Source organism: Gallus gallus, chromosome 1, assembly GCF_016699485.2.
Source record: "Gallus gallus isolate bGalGal1 chromosome 1, bGalGal1.mat.broiler.GRCg7b, whole genome shotgun sequence".
In the NCBI taxonomy this organism is placed as follows: Eukaryota; Metazoa; Chordata; class Aves; order Galliformes; family Phasianidae; genus Gallus; species Gallus gallus.
In genome coordinates this window covers 44,209,074-44,225,285 of record NC_052532.1, presented here as the reverse complement: position 1 = coordinate 44,225,285, position 16,212 = coordinate 44,209,074, and the positions used below count along the sequence as shown (strand labels likewise).

General features: G+C 37.3%; 1 long non-coding RNA gene across 1 annotated transcript; it reads left to right on the top strand.

The window, feature by feature from the left end:
• Positions 1–1,024: 1,024 nt before the first annotated feature.
• Positions 1,025–15,762, top strand: LOC124417665. The gene is made up of 3 exons (XR_006933774.1): positions 1,025–1,087; positions 1,185–1,215; positions 6,129–15,762. It is a non-coding gene; the product is annotated as an uncharacterized LOC124417665 (long non-coding RNA).
• Positions 15,763–16,212: the final 450 nt, after the last annotated feature.

The window sequence follows — 16,212 nt, the reverse complement described above, 5'->3', positions numbered from 1 at the left end:
TTTTTGAAACAGGAGTTCAGGTTGTGTATTTGGCTTATTTGTCTCTGAAACACAAGAGAGCTAGTCCCCAGTCTGTACCCTTGCAAGGTTTCTCTCAAGGCCCAGATGGAAGGAAAGCAGCATTGCAAAAGGAATGCAGAAGTAGTATTTTTGCCATGCTTTTGCTACTTTATTACCTCCCACTTCCAGGCAACATACATAGAAACACTTTGTTTATTCATTTTCCAATATATTCCAGGTAGTCAGGGCCTGAGTTTTCATCCACGCCCTAGACATGAAAATATTTATAATATCTGTCAGTAGCATACCAAAAGAAGTAGCTACACACAGTAACACCTTGTGTCAAAAGGCACCCTCTATTGAATATGTTGTCTATTTCACATAAAAAACTGAAGCATCAATATTTCACTAAATGCAAAAAGGGAAAAAAATGATACATTAAAATGTCCCATTTAAATTAGATCTGTGATTTTACTAGAAGAAAGCTTAGACAAAGGTAAAATGTCTTTACTTCTGATTTTGACTGTCTTCCATCTAAGTTTCACTTACAATAGCAGCATGTGTAAAGGCACAATGTAACTCATAGCAGTGATTTTTTAATTTTTTTTTAAATGGCATTATGAGTTAGATGATGCATCTGACATAAGAGGACACAGCTGGTACCAAGTTCTTTCTATTTGCCATTTCTTAATAGTACTTTTCTTGCAATATTTTATAAGGAGATGTCCTGTGGGGCAGAGATTAAATTCTCTGGGAAGACTGTTAATATACTGGAATAAATACGTGAGGTCTCATAATGTGGAAATACAATTAATATCACCAAGTAGCTACAAGGAGAGGAGGTGGAAGAGGATTTCGTTCAGCTAATTTATCACCACATTATACATAATAAGTTAATCTCAGGATAAGGAAATAAACTGGTTTCCCAGGTGATCTGGTTTCTATTTCTGGCTCTGCTACAGATCTGAATTCTGACATTGGGTGAGACATTTTATATATAAACAGACATTTAAAATATACTGTTGCTCGCCTGCAGTCAGTCCACAATCAAAACCAGATCGGTACACAACCAAAAACAGAACCTAAGGTATGTTAGATCTGTTTTTCTTCCCAAATCTCTGTCTGAAATGCTCAGATTATTTTAGATACACATTCTCATTTCTAAATACATGTTTTTCCAACAGCCATCTGCGGGATCTGACATTAAACCTACAGGTAGGATGCAAATAACAGTAATACTATTCACTGATCGTATGCATAGTATAAACACTTGGAGAAATGCATGTTACATTTTGAGTCATTTTTTTCTCTTTTGTCTTCTTCCTCCTGTTTCCTTCCCTTGTCTGGGGCAGTTACCAGTGCTTCATTCGTTGCTTGTTTGCAGCAAAAGGACTCTGCATTCCTTGTTTCGGTCATATCAGGAAAAACATGAAGGAAGAAAAAGGAAATAATTCAAATTAATGATGTTTTCTTCTTCACCATCTCCCCTGCTTGTGACTTGCCTTTAACTATCCTAATTTAGCACATGTAGCAATTCATATAACTGTGAGATTTATTTATTTATCTATTTTTAAAGGAGAATGTTAAAGGAACTTTAAAAAAAATCTACAGATATCCTCACTAACATCCTCTGAGCACTTTCCCCTAAACTCAGTGTATTCCATTTCATGTTTCTGCTATTTTATCATAAAGCAGCAAAGAAGCCTTCATTTTGATTCCCTGCTAACTTTAATTGAATTCATTCCTCATTAAATGTTACTTGCTTTATTGTATACTATGGTAAGAATTATTTTACAATAAAAAACATGCAGAAAATCATAGTTTCAAAATAATTACATCTGTTTGAATCAGCTTTGATGCATAAGCATAAGCATGATATCCACCCTGAAAAGCAGTTAGAAGGAGATACATATTTCTGTCTCTAATTTGTTTCTTGCAGTAGTTCTACCATTTCTGTCATCAGTCTTTAGGCTGTGCACAAATAGTTCATTGATACCATTCAATATCTGAGATGTAAAAATTTCACACTGCATACTTACACTGTCATTGGATACATAGGTAAAAAAAGCTCTGCAAAATGCAGTTTCCACCATGGATATCACATTCATCAGTTTAAAGAAACTGACTATCAATTTATTCAGTTGCCTTTCCTATTTGATGTGCTTTTCAACACAACTGCCAGAGAACTTCTGCAAAGCGATAATAGTGGAAGAACACAGAGAAGAGAAATAAATCTATTTTGATATTTAAATAAATTTTAGATGGCTTTAACATCTATACTCATTGGAATTCTAATTAACTAAAATAATAAAGATTAGATTCTAACCTGATTCCTGGCATAGCTCTACTGAAAAACATCTACTTCCAGGCAATAAACAAATGCAATAATTGGTATCAGCCAGGATGTGCAGTGAAGCACAGCACATGTCTTAAATTAGAAGCTGCCTTTTCATAAGCATGTTAGCAGAAGACCACATCCTAATTGCAGCCATGTGACACCCTGCACAGCATCTGAGATGGGAATGCTGTCCTAAGATGCAGCATTGAGAAGAGATTGTTGATCCTTGCTGTTCTCAGTGAAGAACCTCAGTTAAAAAAAAAGAAAGGGAAATGGGTGAAAAGTCAGCAGAGTACAGAGATGTGCTTGATAGTGAGTGGTTTTAGAATGGTCCATTTCAAGCAGTTAATTCGTCTCTGTTTTCTTCAAAGAGAAAGGACAACACAGTATGAACACACAAAGAGTATCTTAATCACCCCAGCTCTTTGTCACACTCCTTTCATAATAGCATTATGTAAGCATCTGATTTGCATCAGTGTGCAGTTCTGATTGCTGAGAAAGCAGTTTGCCATTCAATAAGCTTCATAAACAACGCTGTCTTTCTTTTTCTTGAAGTAGTGTTGATAGCTGGAATTATACGGGTTTTTTTTTCTCCTGCACTTACAAGCACAAATGCCACTGTGAATAACATGATTTTTGTCCCTGGATGTATTAAGACCTTTCAAATCCGAAAGAGACAGTGTTCGTATTTCATAAATGCTGGGCTCAGTATGAGAAAGCCAGAAAATGTCACTAGGTCAGGAAGGACAGACATATTGATTTCTTCAAAGAGAAGGATGGGATTGCTCTACAATACACTTCCAGCTCACAGTGACTGACCATTTCCTATTTGGAAGTATATTCTTGCTACTGATTATATCCAGCATCTCTGAGCTCAGCACATTATGATTTCACTCAGAAACACTAAAGATGACATTTCTAGCCCTAATTTACTAAAACTACACAATACAGACCTGCACTAAAATCGAGGACATTTATAAGAGGTGACCTCAGACATCTATTATGAGCACTGTCTGTTGGAAAGAGCCCCAGAAAAGACAAAGATCTTAGAAGTAAAGGGATGGGGTAGGCTACCCTTTCTATTGCCCGTGTCAAGCAGTCAGTATTGAGACATGAAATGGAAAGCATCAGGAAGCCCACGGCAGAGCTGGACACGGCACCTGAGCACAACTCCTATCTTCCCTATTCCACCAGCTTCCCTTTGAAAGTAGAAAGGCACATCCAAGCAGTAGTAACACATCTGGGTCTGGTGGCCATGTCTCAGATTGCCACAGTTATGCTGGCAGTCACTTGCAGTCATGGGCCTACTGACAGGCCTGCCTCTGGCATGCTGCAAGGAGGTCATGCTGTAAGAATCATGTAGACAGGTCTTAGTGACATAAATATTTACATGTACTCTATGCCACTCTCTTTAAATATTTTACTGTTGAATTCTGATGACAGCAGCAATGCCTGAATTAAACTACAAAATCAGCGCTAGAGAACTGGTAAAAGATCAAAATGATTGAGTATTATAGGTAAAACTACAGGAACGTTAAGTATCTTTTTGTACAGAAAACAATTATTTTTTCTTCAGCTCTTTATTTCAAGGATAATGCACTAAATAAAGGGATTACTGCAACTTTTGTGAAGATATACCTGAAAGTAGGCCAGTAAGCCAGTGTTTCTCAAACTGTCCTTATTTCAACTTTGAATTCAGCTCTTCCTTATCGTGTGACAGATGACTGAAATTCAGGTGAAAGAAGCAGGCTGAGGTCTTGTTTTCAACTTTCCATTTCCAAGGCTCTCAACTTTTTCAGTAATAGAATTCAGAATTCATTTCCATAGAACTGTTCCACATCTGAAAGAATGAAACATTTGAGATATCCTTCGGTAATCAAAGCATGTTAAGGAAAAAAAGGCAGAACAAATTGTATATTTGAGCACATGAAAAAAAATCCCTTAGTAGTAAAGCAAATGAGGTCTTTAATAGCATGAAGGGACCAAACACATTACATCAGCTACATCTGAGCCGCTTATGGATTTCTGTAGCCACAAAGTTCATGACATTTTTATCTCTGTTAGTCTTTGTATTTTATTTGAGCTTACTAAAGTACTGCAATGAAGTTTCCTTCCCCCTTCTTTTAAATCACGTTTCTTTCCGAATTGTACAGATTATATATATATATATGTATGTAAATACAAATTTATGTTCAACTTTTGGAGGTGTTATCAGCTTTTTACAGAAACATACAATGGAAACAAAAAATGCATCTGATAATGGACTATTCTACAGAGCTCTTACAATTGCCAATGCTTTGTTTACTCTCAATTGCATGATATATGAGGGAAAGACCTCTTCACATTTTACAGCTTAACATGTGGAAGTGGACAGTTAACATACAATACATACTTGTATAGGTGAAAAGCACAAGATATGGCTATTCTGAAATATGTGTGTATGGGGTTTATGTTCACTTAATGCTTTACAAAGACATTAACAGTGCAATTTCAAGCTCACAAGAGTTAAATACGAGATGTCTTATTTCAGTGAGATTGGACATTACCAATTTTAAGCATATGTTCACCTTCATTTTCTACCAAATGTTCATCTATTTCTCTCTTTGCTCTGCTTCTTTCCTTTCCAGTGCAATTAACTTTCCTCCCCAGTTTCTAGTCTGTCTTTCAATCCTCAGGAAGTGACAGCCTTTATGACCAGCCTATCTTTCCAGCACCACTACAATTTAGACTCAATTTCTATACCTCCAGTTCTTTGTCCCAGTCTGTTCAGATCAGATCTCTCAGCCATCAAGCATCCAACTTGAATGGCCTTCTTCTCATTAGTGTGGATTGCAGGGGAAAGAAGAGAGCACAAAGGATATGTTTAAGACCAACTCCCTAGATATTTTAACGTCTGGCAGGGCTCAGCAAAGAAAGCAGACAATTTTAGCAGTATGGTCTGTATGGGTTTGTAAAGGTGAAGCAAAATAAACAACTCTCACAAAATCAGCTATGAATTTAAGGAAAAAAATGGAAAAGCTCATCTTGCAGAAGACACAAAGCATCATTCCAAGTGTTGAATGCTACATTTTATAATAATTAGCTATTGGTTGTCTCTATAATTTGCTGGTTATACTAGAGAAATTTCCCATATGTAATACATACAGACACTACACACAGACGCATTCCTGTTTCCCTATGATGCTTCCCCTTCTCTTATGTTTCTCGGTTTCATTTTGCATTCATATTTCACTATATAATAATTCCACAGATTTTTTCAATTAAATATGCCTTTTTGTTTTGTTTTGTATTGTTTTATTTTGTTTTGTTTTGTTTTGTTTCCCCAGAAACCCTACAGATACCAAACTAAACTTTTGAACATGTTACTGCAACACATTTAAAAGACAGGACTGATTTAAAGGTAATACTGTGCCCTTAAACTCATCATTATAGGAAGGTAACTGAAGAGGTTTGGGGAATACAATAAAAATACAGAAGTGGTATAAGGACACCATAAAAGAATATTATCAACAAGATAGATATAAATATATTTGCCGTCTGACTCAAATGTCTTTTGATTTCTTGGCTGTAAGTGGTCTTTAGAAACGTGTATTGGAAATGGAAAGCATTGCTGTCAATTTGATTTTTTAAACGTCTATGTTCTCTTAAGATTCTTTTTGCAAAATTGAACTTCCAAGGGCCAGTAGTACTAAATCCAGATGAATAATCCAGAAGTGAGAGAAATCCAAGCTCTATCTCAAGCTCAAGGTATTTTTTGGTCCCTTTTTTTTTTTTTTTTTTTTTTTGCAAGGTGAAGATTTTCTTTGTCAGAAATGAGGATTTACACCCTCTCAACTATTAATCAAGAATCATAGGAAATCCAACATCAATTACTTCCAACACCTGAACAGCACCACTGCCTACCAGCAGACTCACAGGGCTTCATGGACTCCGCCTGGAAGCAGAGCTCTGGATGGGACTGGAACCAGAACATGGAACAGGACACATCCCTATCTTGAGACATTTTTAAACCACAGCAGAGACCAGGAGGCACTGGAAAGTTTCCCCCTCTCCCTGATAATTTTGCAGAACTGGTGCCCTGTGGAAAAACCTCCACTGAATGAGAAAGAGGACATACAGCAGAGACAGATTTTTTAACTTCATCACACGTGTGAAGGAGCACGTGTCCCAGAGAATTCCTTCAGATGCCAGTCCTCCAAATAAGCATGAAAGCAGCAGGCGTTGAGCCTGAAGGCACTGAGAGAATCAGTAGCGTGCCCTCCAAATACTAATTCAGGAGCAGGCACTCCACCAGATGTATTCCTTTAGGCCTAAAGTCACCTTTCAGCTGCTGCTTTACTGAAGGAGCAGTTACATCTTGGTGCTGCAGCAACCCCCAAGTAACTCTCAGAAATAGCCGTAATGAGAAATAAGAGAACAAAATTGGTCAGAAAATCAGCTGTAACAGCTAGTATTAAGGCAGATACAGAGGATATGCAATGCAAGAGAAAGAGTCTTTTGAGTTTATATCTGATTTCAGTATCAAATATGAAGTCAGTAATCTCCATCATCATTTTCAAATGTCTTTTTCTGTGTCTTTTCCACAAAGTGAAACAAATCCCTGCAGACTTAGCACAAACAACTTTCAGAAGAGACTTGTTCCACATAAAGCCCTCTGATGGGACTATAAACACAGCCAGTTCCTGTGGAGAGACTGAAAGGAGAACTGACTATGCAAAACTCAGCTGTTGACCCATTATGCAAAAATATTTTAATGGCCGTGGAGCCTTTCTTCTTAAGAGTTTCATTTCTATTTAATGTGAAATTAGCAATGGGTTGCTTGTGACAGGAACACATTGACATTGGTTAGAAACTAAGCCAATCAAATCAATAACTGGTAGTGTTAAAATCTGCCACCCATAAAACAAGGAACGAGTTGTACTGTGCATGAAAGGAGCGGTAGAATTGAACCTTTAGAACTCTTTTTTTGCCCTGACTCTCTCTGCTCTACTTCAGCTGTCATTAAGTACATGAAACTGAGGCTGTTAAGACTGCATGGTATCTCTCAGAAAACTCTCACCTCTGGACAAAGTGAAAATGGACTATTTCTAGTTGAGCTGACACTTTGATTTTGACCTTTAGATTTCATTTTGCATTTCTTCTATTGAAGTACGGTGCTTACAGCTTCTTTGTGTTGCTAACATCTTTATATGCTAAGCTGTACATACCAGGTTTCTCACATGGAAATTGAGGAGATGCCATACATATAAGATATCATGTTTAACTCTCTGGAAAAAAAACAAACTCCAGAAAAATAACACCTTTAGTGGACTGAGTGAAGTCTCTGGAGTTAAGTGAACAGAGATGAATATGGGAAATCTGAAAGACAGAAAAGGGGAGAAGAACAAGAGATGTCACCAAACCTATATTTAAAGAGCCACCTCAGATGGTCTTTGAGATAATAATGGTACTGCAGGTGCAAAGACTAAATAAAACCAGGTAAAAGCTCTGCATTTGTATTAAACAGTTCATAAAACTCACACAATGAAATGTAGAGGGTGCAGGTCTAGTGTTATTGCAAACAAGCAAAAAATAGAGAAAATAATGGAAAAAAAAAATAGAAACATGGAGCTATATTGTAACATCATGCCTTCATAATGATACGGAAAGACAGCTTCCAGTAATGAGTTCTCAGACAGACTGGATGCCACAGAGTATCTTCCAACAGCACACTGTCCAGAAAGACTTCTATAGCAGCAATGGAACTTTCCTTTCTAACAACTACAATGACTTCATGAGACAGAAGATATCTGTGGAGATTCAGGAACTCACCAAACAGTATATTTGGCCTGGACAGTCTGAATTAGGAGTGAAATAGGATCCTAATTCAGACTGGAAGGAATTGCTTTACTGTGAAAAGATGTTCCTTATAGTCTGTCTCTCTTGTTTCAACCTCTTGCCATGTCTTTTGGCATTGGCTCTGCCTTATTTAACTTCATCATCTCTAAGCAAGCTCTTTTTGCACCTCTATCTCTCAGGAAAAAAATAGCTCTCCTCAAAGGACCTATCACAAAGACGTGTTATTGCACTGGCTGACACGATTTTTGACACTGCTTATTCTTCCCTTACCTAGGAAGGGAACTGAGACTAAACAGCCCCATTTTCTCAGCTAAAGATAGATTACAGAATGTTCAACCTTTTTATTTCCTTTGAACTCATTTTCTCAACTGATTAGTAAAAAATAAATGAAGGGAAAATCAGTTCTAGGAAGTGGGTCACTATTTACATTGCTTGCCCATAAGTACATATTTGTGAAGACTGACAAGAAAATGATACCACTCAGCAAGTTTTTTGTTTAGTTACTTTTACTCTGTACCATCTTCACTGGTTTGACTTTCATACAGATCAGTAAATTTCCTAATAGTACCTATTAACAGCACACAAAAAAAATCTCTTTACCTCTTTTCCTCATTTTTGTTTCAACAAAGAGAATGATGCTGAAGTGTGTAAGTGCATTACGATTTGTCAAAGCACCTCCCAATGTCAGTTAGAGAAGCAAAAGGATTCCTCTCATTTGCACTGTAAACACTGAGTATATTGGAATTGACACTGATTAATTAGATTCAATAGGCTGAACAGAAGCAAATAGTATTTAAAAGAACAGGGTGATCAGTAAAACCAAACAGTTTGTAAACAACTCACTTTGAGCTTGAAAATTCAAATTCATCCAAATTTAGCAAAAATGAACCACTAAGACACTGCTCATCAAACAGGAGTATCTCTCAGACAGTAAGAAAAATGAAGCTGAAATAGCATGGATATTATTATTTTTTTGTGCTTTAACAATTGCATCAATGAGGTAAATTTCTTACATTTTATACAGCTTGAGAACTGCATTAGAAAATATCAACAAAATTTAAACCTCCAAACCAAAATCATCTTTTCTACTCGTTTCAGAATCTCTACCTAATGGATTATCAGATACTGTCAGAATGTTACAATCAATGACAATTGTTAATCAGGCTGTTCTCCACTTTCAAGCATTTTCTGTATTTTTACAGATCTTGATCATAGGCAAAACTTTCAAAAAGACTATTGATTTATAAATCATAGTTTATTTAAAAAGGGGTCTGAATTAATTGCCCATTTACCTCTAACATTAAAATTACAGATTGATATAGATGATTTTTTTTTATATTACTGTCTTGACCATACTTTTGCTGGGTACATTGATTTGGAACAAATATGTCTTCCTAGAAAGCAGCCTCTGTTCGCTGCATACAGTATCTTATCTTTGCTGGAGAGCTGTCTTTGAACTGATGTACTCATACAAAGTAAGATCTAATGTCAGACGATGCTTGCAACTTAATTACGTTTGAGCTTAGAATACTTTTTTTGTGGTTCAGTGACAAAACTGTAAATGCACACTTTGAACAAAATCCTTAAGTAGTTAAACCACATTATAAAGTAGCACCATTTGGCTGAAGAATCAAAACCATACAAATAAATAATGATGTACGTATGTCTGAGCAGGCTGTGCATGTGAAGGAAAGATGAATCACTTTGCTTTTTTTAATGTTGGCCTTGTGATAGCTGAGCAATGCAATTATCTTCTTTTGCATTGTGCTAGCTTTATCTCATTGGTATTAGATTTTTATTTCTTCCATATCCTTATTTCTACAGTGAGTGAAGTGCAACACTCCAAGAAGTAAGGCACTGCTACGATAGATATCATTCAGGCTTCACACAAAGATTCACTATTAGAAAGATTAAAAAAAAAAACAGCCAAAGGCAGAAGGGGGGAGCCTCATTATTATGCGGTATTATGATTAATAACTGTTCCTACCAAACAGTTTTAGATTGGGTTAATTTACCTTAATTTAAAATAAAGGACGGAGAACAAACAAGAAAATCATTTCAAGCAGCCCAAAGGGTATACTGAATACATAGGATGTGCTAAGAAATGTATGTAAAACTAGAAATATGCCAGGGGATTTTGTTCCTTATTCCAAGTAAAATAAAATACCAGAATTGACTATTGACATTTTTTCTTTTCACCTACATCATGACAAGAATTAACAGGACATCAGTAAGCTATCTTTCAGTGAAAAGGTTTTGATGAGATCTCTGTAAAGCAGCTTAAATGGGGTAACTCCTAAGGAGTCATTCTAGAATGTGTTTCTCTTGAAGATCAAGCCCTTAAAAAGGCTTGCTCATCATTAAGAGATTCACAGGAATCAAATCAAAACAAAACAAAACAAAGTGCTCCTTATACAAGAGCAGGCAAAAAGCAAGGCAGTCATATTCTCCACTAGTTTGGAAGTTGGGATTCAAATGATTAATACGACTATCTACCAGATATTGTCCAGGACTCTGTAAAGCAAATATTTAAAGCTAGTGCAAAAAATCTCAGCTGTTATGATAGCTGTCTAGGCTGTCTGACTGTCTAGGCTGACTCAGCAGACAGACGAGCAGCAACTTGACAATAGTGCATGTGTATATGCCTAAAAGAGTAAAATAGTCTGGCTTCCAGACCATCTCCATTGCCTAGCCAAAATGACGTAGGCCTTGCTTGGGTTGCCCTTTAGCCTCCCAATGCAGCAGACTTGACCGGACTTTCACGAACTACTCAGCTGGAACACAGGTGCCACATACACAACGTCTACGCATGATGACTCAGTGCATGCTGAGGGCCCTTCAGCAGTCAAAAACAGCAGACCAAATCCAGGTTTCGTTACTTATTTTGTAGCTCAGAGGCACTTCCATCAATTCCTAAGAGCTGTAACAACATCTAAAAGTAACTCTGGGCCACTGACTAAATTATTCTGTGCAGCAGCAGATATTCTGCAGATAATACTGCAGAATGAGTCATACAAAGACATTTATGAACATGAAAATTTAGATATTTTTTAAGAACATGACATCATTTTGATCTGAACATTAAATTCTGAACTCTTCTGGAGAAAAGCAGATTACTTTTTACATAAAAGAACTCTAGGAATACACAATTCCCTGAGGCAGCCAATTTTGCACAAACAGCAACTTTCTCACATGACTGTGAAAGGTAAGCAATCAAGTGGCAACGTTATATGAGTAGAAGGATGAACAGACATCCACACAAAATCTATTAAACCTAAAACCACTAGGATCCACGTTCAAGGCACTCAGAAGTCAAAATCAGAAGCATTTCTAATGACAGGCACATGTAATAGGATCTGTGTGGTGAAGCAATGCATAGTTGCGGCCAGATTTAGAGCCAGATCATCACTTTAGAAATATCAATATCTGGATAAGGTCCAAGTTCCTTCCTCATCAAAGCAGTTTGACTCCTGAAATAATAACCTCAGCTTGTGGAGACAAAGTCCTGATCAATAATGAATCTTAAGATGTCTCTGCGATCTTCTGCCTTCTCAGATGTGAATTAGTACTGACACCCTTCTGGCACTCTGCCTGCAACAGCTGCTCGCAGAATGTTGAGTGGCAAACGTGGGCTGGTAAAAATTGAATACAAATATGATATTTGGAGTATGATTTATCAGAAAAACAGTAAAACGTGGCTATTAGAAAACCTTAGAGAAACACCTGATTGCACTTGTTAATTTTCTGCGATGACATGCAGCTTGACACAAATATGGTGAGATCCCTATAAAAACAAGAAGACTTCAGTCCTTCAAACCAACTTCCCCAAGTTGTGGAGCCAAAGGACAATCATCAGTCTTTTTAAGTTTTGCATGGATTTCCATGTAGCCTGCTCACCAAACCTCTAACTGAATGCATTATATTTTGCTTGTTTGTTTATTTAACAGAACACCATAGCCATGGGCCACATATCAAAGCTAGGTGACTTGTAGCTAGAGAAGCACAGTTCTAAATTGTGCACGTTGCATTCTGTCAGCTCAAATTCCTACTGTTTTGTCTCTCACGTTAACCGAGCATTCATCAAGAAAGTCCCTGGAAGACTTTTGGAAAACAAGAATTGTTTTACTAGATTAGGCACCTGACCCATTTAATCCTGTGAAGACTTAAGAAACCAGGCATTTGTAAGCACCAGGTTAGGTTTCATTCTGATTTTCAGTTTAACTCAGAGATTGACTTAAGTCCTAAACTTCAGGTTTTGTTCCTCATTCTGTATTTTATTGTCATATATTTGGACAAGAATTAGAGCTTTATTATCACTGCATCCTTAAAATGTATTTCACATGAGAAAGAAGGATCACTTTAAATGAATCACTGCCTGGGTTTCCTCTATGATGAAGCTCTATACTATATCCACAAGCACGCTGACACAAATATAGAATTCTCCATGCTTTAGGAAATCTGTTTCACAGGTAGTCTATTAGAAATGAGTCTCCAAACAAACATCTTGTACATTTAATGTAACTTCTATTGGTTTTGTGTTTAAATAAATGTTAAATTAAAAATATTCATACCCACTACTTGTATAGAAATGCAAGTATTGCAAGTTAGCACTAGAACAGACACCCCTGCAGGACAGAGTGAAAACTCCTCAAAGATCACAAATGCTCACTTGAACACCCGCTGATGTTGGTGGCATAACCGTATGTGAAACTTCTGACTGAATCAGGCCCTCACACTGCTTCAAGCCATTTTTCACCTGGACTTCCAGAGACATCACTGCCATTCTACTCACAAGTCCTGCACTGTATGTTTGCATGGATAGTGTTTCATACATACATGTATGATAGACTCAGACTCCAGAGGCTGGAAAAATGCATTTTACTTGTAGCATTCCAAATCTTCCTTCCCTGGAGCACACATACATCTATCAAATTCTAGAAACCTCAACTCTACAGCACTGCAGCAGAAATTATCTAGTATTTTCACAATAAGGACTTCAGGCTTCTGAATACATGTTTAGATGCTTTAAGAAATGACCTGATTTTTAAAAGCAGTGAGACTCAGGTGACTTCGATGGATTTAGAGTGAGGCTCCTAATAAAGCTGGGAAAAAAAAACAGCCTGACCTGTTCCCTTTGTGGTTGGTGTAAGTGTTACTGTTGAGCTCAGTGGAGCTCAGTTGCTAATTTTTAGACTTGTTTTTGACAAACAGGTAATCACAGGAACTAAATGAAAGAATACTCAAGGAAGAGGGCAAGGTTTTGAGAACACCACAAATAAAATGTACTCTCCATTTCTGAGTGTTTACTTGCTTGATAGAATAACAGGTGCACAGGAAATAGGATATAAGAAAGACACTTTCTTGTAACAAAATAGTTTTAATTGTGCCATATTTCCTATGTGCCTTCTCTCATGCCTGAGCCTTGAGAGGGAAAATGCTACTTCTGTCATTAAAAAAATGAAAATGGAAGGTGTATATTAATACAACACTGGCAAGATTATGGCAGAGCAAACAGAGAAAGCAAATAACCTACTTTTAAAGTATGAAACATGGAAGATTATTAAACAGTAAAACTGTTTCATTTAGTAAAAACATATTTTATTAATCTTTTAATTACATAAATTCTACACCTAGTTTTTCTGTATGGCATCACATCTTTGACACCACCAAATGTGAAAGATTTTATCATTTAAAGCAACAAACTGGAGGAACTACAGTAAACCAAATTCTCTCTGTTTGTATTTAATTTTCAGTTCATTTGTTGGTTATTGGTAGGATCTTCTCAAATGTATTATATTTTATTTTTTTGGTATTTTCTGTTTTCCTCTTATGATTCAGTCTCTTCTTGTTGCAGCTGATGCACTTTTCAGAGTTTTATTTATAATTACCAAATTCAGAATGAAAACGAAAGCCATTTAATTATGTAATTGTCTTAGAGACAGCATGGCAATTAAAGCCCCCAGAAAAGCAGCCTAGAGGCGTTGGTTGTGCAAAAAGGTAGAGAAAACTTAATATGGGCATCTCAAAAAATGACTAAATAAAATACTGTAGGCTATTACACATGCATCTCTGAACAGATGCCCTTAAGAACTGTATACCTTAATCAACATAAAATAGCATATTTACATACCAAGCATGTGCAGCAAGACAGGCCACTATAAATCAGCTATTCAGATGTTATCAAGGAGACTGAAGCTGTATACAACATTACAAGAAATAGGGTTGAAGATGAAAATAAGATGCACAAAGATTAAGAAAGCAATTAGAAATACATGTGGGAACAGACTGCAAGAAAAACAGTTAAAGAGTTTACTAAATAATGAATAAAAGATGGAGATGTCCCTGTTGAAGGACAAATTTAAAAAGCTATTTTGTGTTGTGATAAATCTGCAAAAGTGGTGATAAGAAGAGTAGAGATGTCATATTAAAAGTAAGCATGAAGTTCTTTAGACTTTAGACAGATATCCAAGCCTTAGTACTTTCCTAAACTTTGGAAATATCTGCAGCTGCACACAGCCAAACCAAAACCAGCTGGACTTTCTTATACAGCAGAAGGGCAAATCTGAAGTAGTTTCACATTTATGACTTGCATGAGAAATCTTCCAGCTAAGTCTGGAGAAACACGGCCATCTATCTTACTAAAAAGCCTTAACCTCTTCACTCTGCTCTGTGAGGTGATGACACTGGAGAGGTTTTGGTTACCATCAGGTGGAACTAGTTAAAAACCACAGCATTTCTGGTGCTGCACAGAGGCAGGAAGGGTGACTGCGTGCAGAATGGAAAAGTCCCATCAGCTGCAAGGGTGATACAAACCATCAGAAGCGCTCTAAACCCACACAGAGAATGCTCCCTCTCTATATAACTTGCATCACCTCAGAAATACCAGAGTTATTAAGCTATTTCTCCTGAATGCCATCATCGCACAGAAAGCACCACTACATTTCAAGTTAATAGAAGACGTAAACAATGATTATTCTTTTCCTTCACACAAAGAAATCAGCTTCCTTCTGTTCCAAGCAGTTAACGTTCACCTCATGTGTGTTTTGGCACTTGGCAGTAGGTAATTATTGGCTGCTATGATGTTCTTCCCTTCTATAATTAAGATATCCTTTGAATTGTGGACAGTTAACTTTTCTCCTGCTAAAAACTGTAAGCAATTAGTACATAAACTACAAGTTGACACCAACAGCTCACACAGACAAGACAAATAATGTCTTCCTCCTGCACTGCAGGTACTGTAACTGTACTTAAAGTCATTTGAGACAATGATTTTTACAAGTTTTAAAGCCTTGAAGTGGTCAGAACGTGAAGCTGGTTCCTTCCTTCTACCGCTGCAAGTCAAGGCACTGCCCCAGTGAATATCAGAAGATGCAGATTTCTTCAAATGAAAGTCTTTTTTCACTTCCCTTCTTCTGCACAGTTCTTCCCTTTATTAAATGTGGACTTGCACCCTTGAGATGCTCAGTCTGTGTGGCACCCGAGAGAAAAAAAGAGGTTCTGGAAAAGAGATATGAGAAAGGGAAACTTCTCCTCGAGACTGGGAGATCTTTTAGCAGGCCTAGGGCTGTCACATGGTGCTCAAATACATCGAGACTCAGTGCCCCCCTGACCGGCCCTTGCTGACTTCACAGCCAGCCTTCAAAGTCCCTCAGCACTCATTCTGGGGCTAGGAAGGACCAGCAGATATCAAACTTTATTCTTAGTGTAACGAATGCCCATGTGATTCATTTGTAACACAAATACCGGTGGCTCTTTCCAGGGAAACCACTGACTTCACACATTTTGTGTACTGCATAGATACTTGATATGAAAGCAGAATTAGAGAAGCTTTCCCAAATCTCCAGGCTGGATGGGGTTTTGTGCAGCCTGACCTTCTGGAAGGGCTGAAGTTATAATACTTAAAGTCCCTCCCAACCCAGACCACGCTGTGACTCTTGTGAAGAGGCTGAACTTAACACAAAACCGTGTTATTGTAGCACACTAATCTGGAAAGGAATGCTGCGGAATCCTGGCGCAGACTCCACAGAGCCGCCGAG